This window comes from Euprymna scolopes, chromosome 26 (assembly GCF_053919585.1).
Source record: "Euprymna scolopes isolate OS-2025 chromosome 26, ASM5391958v1, whole genome shotgun sequence".
Lineage (NCBI taxonomy): Eukaryota > Metazoa > Mollusca > Cephalopoda > Sepiida > Sepiolidae > Euprymna > Euprymna scolopes.
In genome coordinates, this window is record NC_136507.1 from 59,428,274 (window position 1) to 59,447,185 (window position 18,912).

The 18,912-nt window shown below is 32.0% G+C and overlaps 1 protein-coding gene across 3 annotated transcripts in view; it reads right to left on the reverse strand.

Annotated features, from left to right (window-relative positions):
• LOC145248088 (uncharacterized) overlaps window positions 1–9,985 on the reverse strand; it is a 119,053-nt gene extending 109,068 nt beyond the window's left edge. For 2 of the 3 annotated variants that reach the window (XM_080109874.1, XM_080109873.1), the window contains exon 1: window positions 9,670–9,806. The gene's annotated coding sequence lies outside the window, so the exon portion shown is untranslated. Of the gene's footprint in view, window positions 1–9,669 lie in introns of all 3 variants that reach the window. The other variant, XM_080109875.1, reaches the window with a different exon arrangement.
• Window positions 9,986–18,912: the final 8,927 nt, after the last annotated feature.

Below are 18,912 nucleotides of genomic sequence, written 5' to 3' on the forward strand. Positions count from 1 at the left end.
GTTGAAAAGAAGAGCAATTTGGTCTACAGAACTGCTTGCATTCCTCAGTAAGGGTGCTTCAGATAATTAGCATTAAATCACTTCTCAATTAGCCAGAGAGTTAAGCCTGGGAGGGTGGACCTCCTAGAAATGTACAGAACCATACAACTCTAGAGAAAAAAAAAGTCACTACTCTGATCATCACGGACGTATCGCCAACTTAGCTTGGTGTATATATATATATATATATATAGATAGATAGATATATATATATAGATGACTACTTCATTTGATCACATAAATTAATATACGAAAGTATAAATTTATGCATAAACTTTATTTACTTCAACAGTACTCAATACGTAAGTAGAGCTAGGTAGTAAGTTATAAAATATACATGGCAATTTGGTATTTGTACAGTTTAACCAAGACATTAAAAGTGAAAACATCTATAAAAGGTTATATTGTACGTATCCGTTTTGAACTGAAGATCTTAAAAAAGAATTTCAATTAATTTGATCAAGTAGTTTTTTTGTTTTTTTTTACAGCGGAAAAAAACGTTTTTATGAGAGCGCGTTGAAGGCAGACATCTTGGAATATTTTAAAATTTTGTTTGGAGTTTAGAACACGCCACAGAGAGATAACTCCGGTTAAAGCACAGACACTCCCTCCCCATCTTTATTACTAGCTTTTCTTCCCAAAAAATCAAACCTTTTGCTCGGTATTATAAATTGTTTTTTCGCTGTAAAACAAAAACTACTTGATGAAATTAAGTGAATTTTTTTTCCGGAGAACTTCATTCCATAACGGATACATACAATTTAAACTTTTTTTTTATATTTTTATTTTTTAATGTCTTGATTAAACTGTACAAGTGCCGTCAATTTAGCTACACAAAATATTCTGCGTTTCATCCACACTAGGATTCATCTGGCTTATGCAAGGATTTTGTGGTTGACTTGTGTTTTTATATCCGCACCTTCTACTGAGTTTTTAGTAAGTCAATCAGCTTTCTAGTTTCCATCGCACCCTTCCTAATCAGTCAATGAGCAGGCACTTACAGGACAAAGGCCCAGTTGATCTCTGGTTCACCCATTCTTTTTTGTGTGCTATTTTAGCGGGGAGCAATACAAATTTTAAAACTAACAATAACAATAGAAAATAAACTTATATATACATAAATTACACACACACACATATATATATATATATATATATATATATATAAGAGCAAACAATTAATAAAACATGTTAAAAACCACTTTGAAAAAGAGTTAAAAACATATTTAATCTGAAAAGGAAACACTTGATAAGTGGATAGTCCTTAATCCACGGAATTTTGAAGAAATACTTTTCTTCTCATCAAAGGGTAGGTATTAGCAAAATACGGGATCGGATTTTGCATACAAAAGTATTTGATGAAACTACAAGTAAGTCAAACAATCTTAATATATATATATATAACATAAAAAAAAAATTTAACCTAGGTTTAAAATAGGTTAGGACACTAGATATCTATCCTCCCCGCTAAAATAACAGGCACGGATTCGTAGCCTTGTGGGTAGAGTTGCCGAATGTCAACTAGATGGTTGTAGATTCGATCCACGGCTGGGGAAAAGTGCTTGTCTATAATGATTTGTGATACAATGAAACAGCACTGCTTATAATAGGACACTAATTTTTTTTTTTTTTTTTGGAAGAAATGCTTGATAAAACAAAATGTTCCAAATTTTAAAGTTTGGCGTTGGAACAATTCTGGGTTTCATGTGTTAAAGTAATGCCCGAGTATTGGAAAAAATAATTCTTAAAACATTTCATATGTAGGTTCATTATTTTTTCCTTTCTACTTTTTTGTTAAACAGGAAAGAGGAGAATATTGAAACTGAAACTAAAATTGACATTCTTAAAAAAAGCTTCAAATGAATAAAAGCTGCTGATAAAAATAAAGCTATATAAATATTGAGTGCTTACTCTAGTAATACACACGGACGAAAAAAACACTTTGGATAATCACAGATTTCAAGGTAGTTCTACTAAAATAGCCATATTTTTCAAACCAAAGCACTTCAAATTACTACTGTTTTGCTTGGAAATGAATATAATTTCAAATGAATTAATAAATATGAATGTACATTATATATTTTAAGAGTTTTAAGCAAATAAAGTGATAAAAATGTGAACATCATAAAATGGCATTTTCGGTAAGGTTTTGTAATGACCCTCCCTGTTTTCTAAAGGCCCGTACCATGATTGTATGAAGAATTTCGTCATGAAATTTGGGAACCAATTAGAAGAGGTGTTAACCTTAATACTGTCAAGTGTCCGAAATATTTTTGACCATTTCTTTTTTTGTCATGTTAAAAATAAGACTTTAATATGACGAGTATCGAACATTTTGAAAAAAAAAATTTCATCGGACACCCACTAGTAAGTAAATCATTCTTTTTACTATCTTTATCAATTAAAAGTATTCTATGTTGAGTAGGACCGTGGTAATTGATAATAATTTAATAATAATTTGTTTCTATTTCTCGAGTTTGGTCAAATTAAGTTAGTATTAGTAGCAGCAGCTGTAGTATTAGTCATAGCACAGTATAAACAACACACGTTCTTTAATTTTTATTCATGAACAAATTAAGAAAAATATGAATATAAATGTTCTGATATGTTTAATTAGAGCTATTTTGTTATCAGAATAACATTAGTTTAGAACTATTCGGTTTTCAGAATGTATAATAACAACAATCCCAACCAATTCAACATTATGAATCCATTATAATTTCTCACATTTCTGGTCAAATTTAAAAACATGATTAAAAAAGCAAAATAAACTTTTGTAGATATATAGCTTGCATGCACTTTTATTCATTGCATTAGTTTTGAACAGCGAATTAAAACAATGTTTTACTGTGAACAGCCACAAATGTTTTTTTTTTAAATCAAAAGATGTATGAAAATCTCATTTGTCTTACTATGCATATAGATTTGAAAAAGTTGTCAAAAAACAAATATATAACAAATAAATGTTATCAAAGGCAAGATAAGTTACTTTTCTACCTAACTGGATATGTTTTTAGTGTTTATATTTAATGTAACATGTTTATTCAGCTCAAAAAATAGTGTTTACCGATGTATTCGAAAATTTAAAATGGCAGCCGACTCTCTCTTTGAGGCGGTAAGTTTGGGAAAATGAGTTATAAATAAAAAAAAAACAGACAAAATACTGTTAGAAACTTGCTCAATATATATTAGTGTGACAAAGGTGGATATATATTCGGCGGGTTTTTAACAGTATTTTGTCTAGTATTTTTATTTTTAACTCATTTTCCCAAACTTACCACGTGAAAGAGATAGTCGGCAGCCATTTTTAACTTTCCAATACATCGGTAAGTACTGTATGTTTTTCAAGCTGAATAAACATGTTACATTAAATAAAAACACTAAAAACATATCCAGTTAGGTAGAAAATTAACTTTTCTTGCCTTTGATAACATTTATTTGTTATGTATTTGCTTTTTGATAACTTTTTCGAATCTTATCAATCTTTCAAGCTCTTTCTATGTATACCAATATTGAAATATTTTAAGCTATTTCAATTTTTTCATGTGTATTGCTACTTATTCAGATTGGCACTTCGAGCGAAAAACAAAAGTGAAAAACTTCTTTACCTACTTGTCACGAAAAATCTTCAAAATTGATCAAGTAGATTTTTGTTTTTTTATTTTACAAAAAATAAATTTGCCAAGTGACAGACAACGACATATTTCTCTAAAGAATATAAGGGGGCAAGGGATAATCATGGATTATTTGTCAGTTTCAACGTGTATTAGAGTTGTCTGCCCTTGTCCACCAATTTGTTGATTTCATTTTTTTCACCCTCATCGAAACAAAGTCTTTTTTCTTTTTCTTTTTTGTACTTTTGCACATTGCGCACCGAATTTTCGTAAATATCCGCTCGGTCTAAACCGCCGGAATACGCCAAGCGCCGATCAAATGAAAAAACACTAGAAAACAGAAATAACATTTATCAGATGGCATCTGACAGATGCTAATTACAAAAAAAAAAAAAATTGAAAAATAGAATATAAATATTTTTATTTCCTCTAATTATTACAATTTTTATTATCGCTAAAAAAAGCTTTTTTTTAGCTGCATATATATATATATATATATATACTAATTCACTTTTGTTATTTTTAGTTTTTTTTTCATTTCACAATGTTTTTCAAATGGCGCTCGCCCAGTTTAAACAATTATGAATATGTCATTTCATTTTCTGTTTTTAATAAAAAAATATGTTTCATGAAAAACTTTCCCGTTTTCATTAATTAAATCGAAAAATTTCCAATTAAACAATTATGGATATATAGGCATTGCCAAATGAATGTGAAAAAAAAATATGCATGATCCCGTAACGTCAGATTTGTGTTAACTATACGAACTATGGAAAAGCAGAAACGACTTAATGATTTTTTAAAACCTTTGTTTCTGATGACACGACCATCTATGGCAATACATCAAAGGCCATAAATGACAAAGTTCTCTCAGATTCTCTCTCCTCTGATCTTCAGCGCATGATACAGTGGGGGAGGAGGTGACTGGTTACTTTTAATGCATCTAAAACCAAACTCCTATCTTTACATCATCAACGCTCTGATCCCCATCTGCCATCAATTGAAATGAATGACTCTCGTCTAAGGGAAGCTCCATGTTTTGATAAGCTTCTGAGCTTGACTTTTACTCCTGACCTGAAATGGAACACATACATCAAGTCAGTTACCAAGGTCACTGGAAAAATGGTAGGATCCTTCTACTGCTCCAGAAGATATCTCACCCCTGATGCAATTCTCTATATAAAAGTCAAGTACACCCAAGGATGGAGTACTGCTGCTACATCTGGGCAGGAGCTGCTAAAAACAGCCTATCCTGCCTTGACAGAGTATAAAATAGGCTTCGTGGCCTAGTGGGTGATGCCCTTTTCTCTTCCCTGCAACCTCTCTCCCACAGGAGACGTTGCGAGCCTGTCCGTTTTATCATTACTACCACGGCAGGTGCTCATCTGAACATCAATCTCTGGTCCCCACTCGCCAATCTTTCACGATAAACACCCGCCTAGCTGAAACCACTGTCAAAACTTTTCCCAACTACTTATCTGTGCCAAAATCAAGACGTGGATTCCATGAACAGAGCTTCTTTCTTAGAAGTGCACGCCTGTGGAACTCTGTTCCAGTTGCCTGTTTCCTACCTGACTACAACCTGGAAAACAGATTCCTGATGAACCGCTCCCTTAAGTAAGACACTTTATCAAATCTCCAACACTAACGTACTGTACACACAATAACCCTTATCCCCGAGTGGCTTCTGGGCCTTGATAAGTGGTGATTATCTTGTAAAAAAAAAAAAAAAAAAAAAAAAAACTGCAATTAATAATCAATCTTTGTTATAATTTTGTTAGGTTTTAAGACTTACACAGTTTAATGATTAATAATATTATAAACATTCATATATTAAATACGAAATACGGTTTTACTTAATGTTCATTTGGTTAACTAACAGCTTCCATATTTTGTTTGGTAAAAAGAGACAAAATGAGGGAGGGCCTACAAAATGCTTAATATTTATGCAATAATATTTTCAAATCGGTTTTAATCTAGCAATATAACTGACAAGAGCCATGTTTATATTAAAATTTAATATTAAAAAAAAAATTTAAATATATTAAAAATCTATGTTGTAACGGAACATTTTGAAATAATGGAATTTTAATCGTTTTCATCTTTTAAAAATTAATTTTAGGATGTTTTTTTTTTCTTGGCAATTCAACTGATTATAGTATATATTAATTTGAAAAGACGCTATTTAAAAAAAAAAAAAAAATTATATTTTTTTTAATTGCAACTTTAAGGTAAGTTTTTGTTCAATACGTGTATTTAATTTTTTTAAAAATTAAATATTTTACTTATTTGAACTCTTATATTTCTTAATAGAAATTTCGATAGATTTAAATATATTTTGTTCAAATTTCGAAAAAAAAAATAGGGGGGACACGCACTAAAAAAATTTTCCCCTTGTATATTTTAAGGAAACTGCATTTTATATGTAATTTCATTCTAAAATGGATAAGTATCAAAAATTTCACGAAAATCTGACCATTAGTTTATTTTGCTAGATTTATTAAACACCGGTATGTTTTCACGTTCGAACATGGGAACGTTATTTTAAAACGCCAATTATGTAAAAACAAGATTTTCGTCTCGCAAGTTCATTATTTTCGTAAGATGAAAAAAATTTTTTTTTAATTATTACTAGCTAATTTTACCCTTCTTTTAAATGGTACAAAAGTTATATTGATAATATTAATTTATAATAAAGTTCCATCGTTTTACATATGGGGGGGGGGTAATTCTGTGGCGACTTTTGGAGGTGCCTATGGATATGTTTTAACTGCTACAGATATATGTTCTCTTTCTAGGTACGGGCAAAAATGGGCGGACAAAAATAGGGGGACCTAGTTTTGAAAGCCGATTTATCATAATTGTTTTGTAGGTTTCCGACTACTTTTTGATTGTATTTGAAATGTTAAGGACTAAACTTAATTTCCAAAACGAAAAAAATATTTGTACACGTGAAAAAAAAAAAGTTATGAAAAATGTTTTCATGGCGAGCTAAACAATTCAGCTAAATTTTGAACTTAAATAAATTAATTATAAAAATCCTTTAAAAGATAATTAGTTTTCTGAGTCTATTTCAAAGATAATTAGTAAAGTCCTAAGATATCACAAAAAAAAAAAAACCTTGTTTGTGAAAAAAAAAAAAAAAAAAAAACTTAATTAGCCCTCAAAAAGCAAGTAATTTACCGTTCGCCAAAAACGCAACAAACTAAAAAAAAAATGTAAGCACGGTTATAAGGAAGCCCAAAATTTCAGCCAATCGAAACGCTGTTTCAAAATGAAGTAAAAGGAGGTAGGGGTGTCAGATTTCTCCCCCCCCCCCAGACGTGCATCCATACATTCCTATTCTGAACATTTGTATCAATTTTTATCATTTTTTTAAGTTCCTGTTTTAAAATTAATTATTTTTTAAATTATTGTTCGAGATTATATAAAAATTATGTTACGCCAAAAGTTTCACATTCTTACGAGCAAGAAAATTATTAAAATATTGCATATAAAAATTATGCGAAATCTGGAATTTAAAAAAAAAAAAAAAGTATTTTCGTTATTATAATTTTTTTTGTGTGAATATATTAAATAAACAATACTTAATTCAATGGTAATATCGGTAGTTCGAGAAATTCATTTTCTTCGAATTATATCGAATACGGACTTTAGGGGCTTTTTTGTAATGTTCCTATAAAAGAAATTTTCTTTTTAATTCTTACAAATTACGATTCTTTATTTATATATATATATAAAAAAAAAAAAATTCTTGCGTTTTTTATTTACTACTGAAAAGTATAACTTTAGTAAAGGTATTTTTGTTTAAACAAAATAATACATTCCCACTCAAATTTAAATAAAAATAATTAGTTCATTATATTCCGCGATCATTATTTGATAAATATTGAAAATTTCATTAAAACTGGTTAATTTCCTGATTTTTGGTGAATTTTTAAGTAAAGGGAGGGGTCAAAATGTGGTAAATTTATACAAATACCGTGACAGCGAATTAGTAGAAAAAAATGTACCCTAACCCTAACCCTGTTTTCAGATTCGTGTTCAGCACACCGAAACGTAACAGAATACTACGTAAAAGATTTTACTAATTCGCTGTCACGGTGTTTGTATAATAATACCCAAAATGTTTATACATTTTCAGCATCGGCATTCATTTTGCACGTACCTATCTCTTTCACTTTCTTTATTTACTTTTTTCATAGTTCTTTCCGGAAGTTTATCTAGTTTAATTTTTTTATTTTTTATTTATTTATTTATTTTTTTTTTTTTGTTATTCGGCCATAGTTTCAAATACTGATTTCTCCCTTGCATTTTAACGACAGGTGCGTGAAATAAAATGGCGTCTCCAGTTTCGGCGATAAAGTGTAGAATTTCTACACTGTAGAAGTAAGTACCAACTACATTTTTTCTTCCAATTAAAAGTCGTCTGCTTCAATTTTTATTGCCTAAGCGCGCTTATTATCGTTTTTTTTTTTTTTTTTTTTTTTCAACGGCTAGTGAACTCGATCAGCACTCGGCATATTCCAGCGGTTTACGTCAGCTGTCAGTCGAGCCCGAGCGGATATTTACGGAAATCCGGTGCGTAAAGTGCAAAAGTACGTTATTGTTTTCAAAATGAGGATTATCTGGATTAGTATTCACAATATTTCGGTCGACGTAACCTTCTCCAGATGTACACAACATGAACCCATGGTCTAACCGTTAGGCTTTAACGGTTAGCAGCATTGATTATTTATCAGTTCTCAATGACAATCTTCTGGTTCTTACTAACTACAGACAATAAAAAAATAATAATAATTAAGACTTCTACTCGATCATGGCTGACAGAACAAGAACAATCTATTCTCGTAGGTTAAATCAAAGAGCTCAGGTCAAAATTCCGTAATGGTTCCAGAGTTCAAATAGAATAAAGTTCGGTGCGTGTGCACTTTTATCACCGCGCTATTTTTAGATAGTTTTTTTCATGTTAAATTCAAGCTTCACGATATCTTTTATTATTATTAAATTGTTAGGTGGAAACAAAAAATAGTTACAAAATACCTTCTCCATGTTAAGAATGGCTTTCAAAATAACGTTTTAGCACGGTGGCAAAAGGCGTACTGTAACTGCTGAAATGTCGGTGCTAGTGCAGAGAGTGATCTGCGCTATTTTTTAAATCGTATTTCCAAGTTTAATTAATATATAAGTATTTTTTTTATTCAATTGTAAGGTTGAAGTATAGAATAGGTACAAAACACCCTCCCCTCCCCATGTTAAGAATGGCTTTTTAAATAACGTTATTTACGTCCGGATCATTTTATGCACTAGCACCGAAATGTCTCTTCGGTGTTTGAAATTACGTCAAAGTTAAAGAGATTGAAAAAAAAAATAATAATAATAATAATTGCAGCTGACGATGAAGATGGGAGGTTACATCGGCAGAAACATTGTCCATATAACCAGCAAGATGAGTAGTCCGAATAACCCAATTACGCATACTGTGTTTTGTAAAGAAAGTGTCGGTTTACTCGAATTATTCAGTTTCTAAATAATTCAATGTTTTAATTCGATATTCCCATTCCATCAAGAAAACAAATGAATTTTAAAATTTTTTTAAATCATATACAACCTGTAAGTAAAAACATTTATTTTTTACCATGACTCATATTTTATTTAGAAAACTTGTTTAATTTATATTTTATGAATGTCAACATTAACACTTTTTAAATAAATATTTTCTTTGTGCGTAAAGTACATGGAACTAAAAATAAACACGCACTTACACTATTAAATAAGTTATTTCAGCAAACATAACTTATATTAAATAATAGTAGTCGTCTTTCTTTCTCAACCATTTTTTTTCTTTCACACAACGCCTCCCCGGCGGGGGGGGGGGGGCTAACGAATAAACCAACACATTTCAACAAACCAGAATACAATATTAATATTTTAATCGAGAATAAAGATGAAGTAGGGGTTCTAGTTGAAGGTGGTTTTCTAATAAAATAAGATTTATGCAAAATTATATACTTACTTTGTTTTGCGCCGAGACTAGCCGGTTTGTGTGTCAAATAAAAATAAGCCTTCCCTAAGTGTCTGTATGCGAAAACGTCACTACAAAGATGTGGCGAGACCGCTTAGTACACGGACAAATGCCTCAAGGCCGCTTATGAATACTAATAATATTAATTATAAACTCACATTGCAATTAATCTTTGCCTGTTTTAAAATATTTTGATATTTTTTTTTACTTATACACTGTTACAAGAAATCCTTATAGTACCATAAATATAATTGTGAAACAATATAAAATGATTTTTGTTAAGTTTTAGGCTAATAACTACGAAGGCACAAAGGTACAATAAAATGAATGCATCTTCTTCGCTTACCTTTCTTCCTCTATTTATTCGGAATTAAAAATTAAATATTTATTATTGCATTTTAGATCCATATAAATTATCTTTTGTGCTGATATGTAGAAATTAAAGTGTAATAAATTAGTTATTTCTTGCCCATGTAAGCTACCATAGTCATATTAGGTTGATCATCTATAAAAGATGTACAACCTTAAAACCATTTTATTCTTTAAAATTTTTATTCTAAAATTTATTACATTTATTTCTTAGACCATTGTTTATATAATTTGATTTATTAAACAAATTTAACGAGAATATATGTACTGCAGAAAACAAAACTTACATTATGTTTATATATATATATATATATATATATATATATATATATATATATATATATATATATATATATATGCATATATAAACATAATGTAAGTATATATATATATATACATACATATACATACACACACATACATATATACATATATATATACATACACACACATACATATACATACATACATACACACAAATATACATATACATATATACATATATATACACACATATACATACACACATACATATGGCCCTGTCGGTGGAGCATTAGAATGCGCCGACTGCCCCCCTGCAGAGGGTAAAAGTCCCTCAATGGGGGTCCTGGATATGACCTTAAACTATATCCAGTGGTGAGGCCCCAGCTTGTGGGCTTTGGGGAGTGTGGAGCCATCCTTTAATTACCATTGCTCCCAGGTCCACTCTGACCCGGAGTGGTAGTACCTGTTAGGGTCCCAAGTATGGGTTGAATAGAAACCGATGTGAAAACAACAAATATATTCTATTAAAAAAAATTTTCTTCCAAATCTTTATAGTACCATATATATATATATACGTATACATACATATATATATATATATATATATATATATATATATATATATATATATACGTATACATACATATATATATATATGTATACATACATATATATATATATATATATATATATATATATATATATATATATATATATATATATATATTGCATAGGGGGGTACATATTTAAAGATGACGGGAGTTCATATTGGGTACATATAACGGGTACATGTAATACAGACATAACGATAGTGTTGATGAGGGAGAGAAGACATTTATATATATTACATTATGACGACTGTGACAATTCTTGGGGACTTCATATTATTAATACAGACTGCATGATATATGCAACAGTTCTTATACACATATAAAGAGGAAGAGGTGGGGAGGACACATAATACTTGGAAGGATTTACACAAAGTTCGTTATAAGATGATGATAAACACATTTACCTTTTCTGGATGTGAGTAATGACGACACAGGACAACAATTACAACATAGTTGGTTTCTTTATTCTTCAATCGGACAATCGGTGACGTAACAAATTCAAATTTGAATCTACATGGTCTAATCTTCTACCCTTCGCTTCTAAGGGGCTCTCCTCTCCAACTGACCATCTCTCATCAACTCTTAACTTTCAACTCTGTCTTCCCACTCTTCTAACTCCGAACCCACAGAATCCTATATTGAGAAAACTTCTTTGTTTATAACGCTAGAAGTGTGATTTTTAAACGTGACTAATTTTCATGTGGCTTTACATATGTTTCTCCAAACACACTTTTAGCAAACAAAAGAATCCCCAATTCTAATTCTAACATATTTTTTAAACAATATATTTTAACTCGCATTCTGCATTCATTTAACTGACATATTTAATATCTAGATTTCTAAAAGAATGAACTATCGACTCTTTTTCCGCTATAAACAATATTTAACTATTTCTAATAGAATTAACAATTGACTTAATTTTCAACATTCCATTCTCAATTATCTTTAACACTTGCCTTACAGGGTTCGATTCTAACCTGTTCCTAATATCATTTTCATTTATCTAGTATGTCTTTTTACTTACATGATAAAGAGACAGCCCTTTCATGTAACATACATACATACACACACATATACATATACACACACTCATATATACATATATACACACACACATATATAAACACACACGCTCCTTCTTGACAGAAGTTTGCCATCTCTTCAGTTAACTGTTATGCACATAGATGACTTTTTAACCCAGCTCCAGTCCTACATGAACATGCACATATGTGACAAAAACTTTTCTTCTTGTAAAGGCATTCACATGATAATACTGTGAATCTTCAAATGCCAAGTCACTTCTAGCTTTGCAGATTAGATTAGGGGTCTCTAAAGTTTTCAAACGGGGCCTTTTTTAGAGATATGCAACACAAAATAAAAAATAAATAAAAAGTGGCCTTGATGTGTTTTATCCTGTTTTGCTCATTAACGTGGCTTTTTTTAAAGTAAAAATTTCTCTTTTAATCTGAAAATGATTAAAAAAAGAAAAAAACAAGAAAAAAAACACCATACTATTGTAGCAGCTGAAACTCGCTACAATCACAGGCAGAAGCTAATTCTCGTGACTCGAGATTTGAAATCCATTTTCTTCCTGGCTTATCCAATCACAAGCCAGCTCTCAATTACATGACCAAGTACATAAAAAAGCAAAATCTGAAACTCTTAACCATCTTTTCTCACTGGCTTAAGCTGGTAGCAGACATTAGCCTGGGGCTTTGGCCCCAGGTTGAACATGAGTACAGCAAGACAACATGGCGATCTTTCAAACTTCTATATGTTTCCACATGCGGTACCCAAATGAACTTTGTTTATCATGCTATTGGATGCACGCTCCTACATATGTAAACACAATGAATACCTTTATCTTTCTTTCTCCTTTAACCAGTCTCCTTTGTCCCGACGACTACTAACTATGCATTACTAGCATATAAACGGAACTGTTCTCTCCTGAACAAGCCAGAAATATATTAAATCTATCTTTACACAAGAACACTTCAACCTACTAACCCATTCGTCTTTTCTACTAACGAAGATAACAAATAAAGTTCTTTATTAATATAGAATGAAACTCCATTTTATTGTATATATTCTATACTATTTTTACACATTTCCATTTTTTAAATTTTTCCTGAATATTTTTACATTTTCCATAAGAGCTTTGCATGCCGGATTTGTAGCATCGCTACATACGACCGGAACAAATCTTCAGCAGAGACATTCTCATAGCAATCACTGTTTCAACACCCACGGATATCAGAAAGCGTTAAGACAATGTCGTAATTTGCCCATCTGCACACATGTGATAAAGGAACTATGTTACATTCCATGCGTAGTAATGCAGCAAACAGACTATAATGTTCTAGAACTCGCCTATATAAGATTTTGCCCTCAAAAATCAAACCAGTCCAGGATGCAGTTTTACAAGTAAACATCACCGTTGCCCATTCATGGCGCATACGCCAGACTCTGTTCTTGTGAGACATTAAAATCACCTAATAGGACTTTGCACGCATCATGCACCTTAAATTCTCACCATGGAAAGTTACCATATTGAACAAGAATTATTTCTTTTCGACAAACTACTGTTTTCTTAACGCACATACATGCATCACGCTAACATAGCTTAATGGCTTTCTCCCCTCAGAAAATAACCATGTGTGTCCTTCTGTTCATGAAAATCAGTAATCATAAACTTTATGTCTTTTCCATGAAATACTTATTAGCAAAGAATGTCTAATGAACACTCGTTGCAAACACCTTAACGTTGGAATGGTTTGAATTGCTATTTCTTAAATATGTTAATAAATGTTGTTTCATTCCCATACAGCAATTTTGAGTTCTTTGTCGGATGTCGTTATTTTTCCAAAGTTATTCACTTCTTTTTATTTTATATAGGTGGTTGGTTGGTTGTTTTTGTTTTACGGCATATCAACCCTTTTCAGATTATTTAATGCCGAATCCAAAGATTTTGAAGAAAGATTTCTTAATAGAATATATTTTTTGTTTTCAAGTCGATTTCTATTTAACCCATAGTTGGGACCCTAACAGGTACTACCACTCCGGGTCAGAGTGGACCTGAGAGCAATGGCAATTAAAGGGTGGCTTCACAATTGGCTTATGAATGAGAATATAGGCACATAGCAGCTGGAAGTAGAGAGTGTAGGTAGTGTAGAGGACTAGGACATATAAATCCCAATCCCATTACAAAAGAATAATGAAACGAATGGAATTGAAGGAAACAAAAACTCAATGGATAAGATAAACGTCGTTTATTTACTGTTGAAAGAATGTTTTAGATATAACATGTGTTCATGTCCGCGCGGGTGTAACCATTGTTTGTTGCGGGACTGGTGGTGTAGAAAGAAAAAGGAAATGTGTGTTTATCTCAAGTTTGGGTCACTATCGTTTGTTCGCGCGTGGGAAGAGAAGTGAGTAACGTAGTGAAAAATGGGAATGATAGTCCAACGTGTAGACAAAGAAAAAGGATAGAAGGTTGAACTCAGTTAGCAGTCAGCTACGCGAAGGTGTTCTCAGGGACAAGTTGTATATGTAGAGAGAGAAAGAATGTGTACGTACGGTCTGTTAGCTTTTTGTCCCACATAGTGGTAAGTGGTGTGAGGCACGCGTGTGCGCGCGCCTGCCGAAACGGCGGCAGCTAGTGCGCCGACCAACCACCTCAGAAAGGCAGGTCGGAAAAAAGGGAGAAGCCGCTTGTTGCTCTTTCTTTTATAGGTGTTTCCGTTGGTCTTTTGCGCATGTGTGGATTTCCTTTGAAAGGAAGTGACGTCGTCCTTGTGTGTGTACGTGTGCGTGTGTGTGAGTACATGTGTGTACGTTAACATGTGTATATATACACGTGAATGTGAGTGTATGTGAGTGTATGTACGCGAACGTGAATATATGTATGTGTGTGGACGTGGGCGCGTCTGTTTGTGTGTGCGTATGTATATGACGCGTCTGTTTGTGTGCGCGTATGTATATGACAAGTAATATAGCTTGAAATGTGAATGTGTGTTTGTGTGAGACTAGGAAAGGCTCTCACAGTAGAAATAAGATAGGAGAAAAGTGGTCATATCTGAAGAATATGGCGTATATAGGGAAGGGTTAGTAGAGAAATATGAAAAATACATAGAATATAATAAGCAGTTGAAAAAATATATGCAAGTTAGGAAAGCATTTCTTGCAAGGCATGAAAAATGTTTTTTATAAACTTTAAAAATTAAGGTACAAGATTGAATTCAGAATTTATTAAATTTCAAAGTGCACTTTTATAAACTTTACAAAATAGGGTATAAAAATTTAATTTAAACTGAATCTAAAAATTACCTTGGATTTATTTTATGTGATGTACATCTTGTTGCGCTTAAAAAAACTAAAGTTATCTTTTCTTTAGCAATTAATGATATAGATATGTAATTTTCAACTAAATTATTTTTAAAGTGCAACAAAATGTGGGGATTTTGTTTCTTTACAGGATTCTTTAATTGTGGATAAATTGCGACATTTTGACGGCTTTATTTTAATCACAGCCCATGTGAAGAGCCCCTGAGACAGATAACTATTTTTTTCACCTGTAATCTGGATTCTGCAACTAAGGTTACATCATCCATAAATGTCTTCATAGAAGGGATCCTTTTCTTTATGGTGTTGTTTTTAAAACTACACAATATCATCTCCATTACCAACACATCAGTAGTGGAGAAATAACTCATCCCATAACGAAACCAACATTTAACTTCTATCATTAGAAAATCTCATATTTGCACATTGGAAATACGGTATTATGAGATTTCTAATATCTTTCGGAATAAAAAAAATCCATTGTTTTCTCAAGTAGTGGGTGTTTTACTGAGCCATATACATTTTCTAAGTCTAGCCAAATGACATGAAGTTTAACAAATTTATTCTTTTTTAGCCATTTTAATTTATTCCCACAACATAGTTGTATGTTCGGTACAGCCTTGGAAGTTGGGAGTTCCAGCCTTCCATATTAAAGTATTGACATAGCTAATGTCTAGCATAAAATCTGACATCCTTTTAACAATAACACTGAAAAAGATTTTACCTTCTATGTTAAATAAAGAAATTGGTCGAAATTGGTATAGGGTTTTGGAGATTTTTTTTTTCCTTTGGTATATGAATTCCATCTGCCAGTTCCCAATTCTCTGCTAGAAACTTCTTTGCATGTGCTGTCTATAAAAGCTTCCAGAGGCTTACCAATATCTTAGTGCATCTTTTATAAAGTTTATAGAAAATACCGTTTATTCCCAGTAAACTCTCTGCTCTCACTTTCCTAATAGTCATTTATTTCACCTAGTCTTGAAGGTATATTATCGAAATTTACTCCTGAGGATTGTGGACAGTTTTCTTCATTAAAAGGAACCAGAGGGTTGTTGGAGAGTGGGTCAGTATTTTTTTTTTTTTTTTAGAGATATGCTTCTAGGTCTTCTTTTGGAATATTGAAGACCCCGTTTTTTTCTCCTCAAACAATTTTTAATGTTTTTCAAAGTTACGCCAAGCTTTTTGTTTCTTTTGTCACCATTTTTTTTGCATTTTCAGCTCTTGAAATGACAACTATCCTTTCCTTTTAATTCGAACAATCGCTTCCTCACAAAATCCTGGTAATCTGGCATTTCCTTAAGCTGCTTCTTAAGAAGCCTTTCCTCTCTTATGAGTTGCCCTTTCTCTCTGTCTTCTTTGGCTGTTTTAACAGTTTTTTCCTTGTTTCTGTCTGCAGCAACCGAAGTGATCAAGGCATACTGAATGCACAACTGCAATGAAAATACGCAACCTCATTTTGATAGATACCTTTTCTTTTTCTTTTTTTTACACAGGCATCTCCACATTATCAAGGCCAAGAGGCCACTCGAGGATAAGGGTTAAAGAGTGTACAGTAGAAATTGGAAAATATAGTAATCAATTCGGTAAATTTGTTAACTTATATGGAACGGCTCATCAAGAACTTGCTTTTGTTAGACTTGAAGACAACCATATTGTAGTCAGCCGGAAAGCACGAAAACGGAAGACAATTCCACAGGCGTGCAGTTCTAAGAAAGAATCTACGTTTAGGTTTAGGCACAGATAAAGAGTGGGGGGGGGAATTATTGATAGTGTTTTCAGCTAAACGAGTGTTTCTTGTGAAAGTTTGGTGAGGGGGGACCATAGACTGAAGCTCAGTCGAACACTTTCCATGAAAATAATGATACATCAGAGACAAACTCGCAACATCTCTTCTGTGAGATAGTTTGCAGGGAAGAAAAAAGGACATCTCCTACGAAGCTACGAAGTCTATTTTGAACTCTATCAAGGCAGAACAAGTCCTTTCTAGCAGCTCCTGCTCAGATGTGGCAACAGTACTCCATAACTTCAAACTGTTTCGGAGAATGAAGGACAATTCCTTATTCAGCACATTCCATCTTTCGTTATTCAGTTGAGACTGGTTGCCCTCTCATGCACATTAGTTGAGTAGTAATTATCCTGACTCTGGACCAATTCCATCGATTTATTTATACCAGATTGAGATTTACATTGTTGTCGATTGAGACATCCCATTTTTGTGCAATGGATTCATATTCCTTTGACGTTTGCAAAATAGCACTTGCAACAGCATTGTAAATCTGTGGATGATCCATGTTCATTGCCGGAGTTAACCAAGTTGATGCTCTAATTCTTCCCACTCCCTTTCGGGTTATCATGAGGGCACATATCTTTATTCTGTGATGCAGTAGTTAATAGTGGTGTCGCAGAACAAGCAAATATAAGGAATTACAAACCTACATGGTTTACACAATGTGGTTTTGACAACCAACTTTTGTCACTCCATGCCATGGTCTTTCCCGATTGTCACTAGTCAGATATATATATATATATATATATATATATATATATATATATATATATATATATATATATATATTGTCATTATGGGCTGATTCCAATATTTTTCCTGATTCCGATATAACTACCGATTCCATGCTAAATTCCTGATTCCAATACCGATTCTTTATAAATCTCTAATTATTTAACTATAGAGTTGTCATTTTCCCTGAATTTTGTAAAAACACCTGTTAAATATGCAGATATTTTCCTAAACGTCAAAATACACTTGTGGAGGATGATCTATCGATTTTAGCTTTACTGGTATTTTAAAATCAATAAATATTTATTATTTTTTCATTATTACCAGCAATGGAAGATTTTACTTTAAACAAAATCAAATAAAAAAAGACAATTAAAAAAATCGTTTTAGCATCGGAAAATAGGAATCAATTTTTCTGATTCCGATACTGATTCCGATACCCCCAAATCTTCCGATTTTTCCGATTCCCAATTCCGATTCTGATTAATCGTCCCACCACTAATATATATATATATATATATAACAAACAAGTGACAAAAGTCTATATTCCAAATTTTATGATGTTGACCATCTTACAATTTATTTCTCTAATTATGTTGACATTTACAATTCTTGACAGTAACTGTTTCATAGCGCAAAATCATTCACTAAATTATTATACCAATCAATGAATCTATTCTGCCCTTAATTCATCACAAGAAATAGCAACTATCAATCCACCAAAAGAAAATAAAATGGGCATGATTAAAAAATCCGAAAATTGGAACAGAAGTTGCAATTACCTTATTTTATTTGTGAGCTGGATTTTGCAAATTTTTCATATCCGGCATATATATTCTTTGCCTATTTTTTCTCCCATTTTGCCATGTTGACTGGAGTCATTTTCTTCTATGCTAAGGTATTTGTATTGTGTCTGTTTTTCTAAGTCTTGATATCAGTACACTCATAAAGCTGTATGTTTTTAGTTTGGAACTTCTTCCCAGCTCTAATGGAGCATTTGGCATATTTTTTTCTACCGAATTTCATTCCAATATCTTTTGAGAAGGTGTGTACAATCTGTAAGAGCTGAATTCAGTAAACATCTGAACTATTATACAGCTTAAAGTCATCCATGAAAAGTAGATGTTTGAT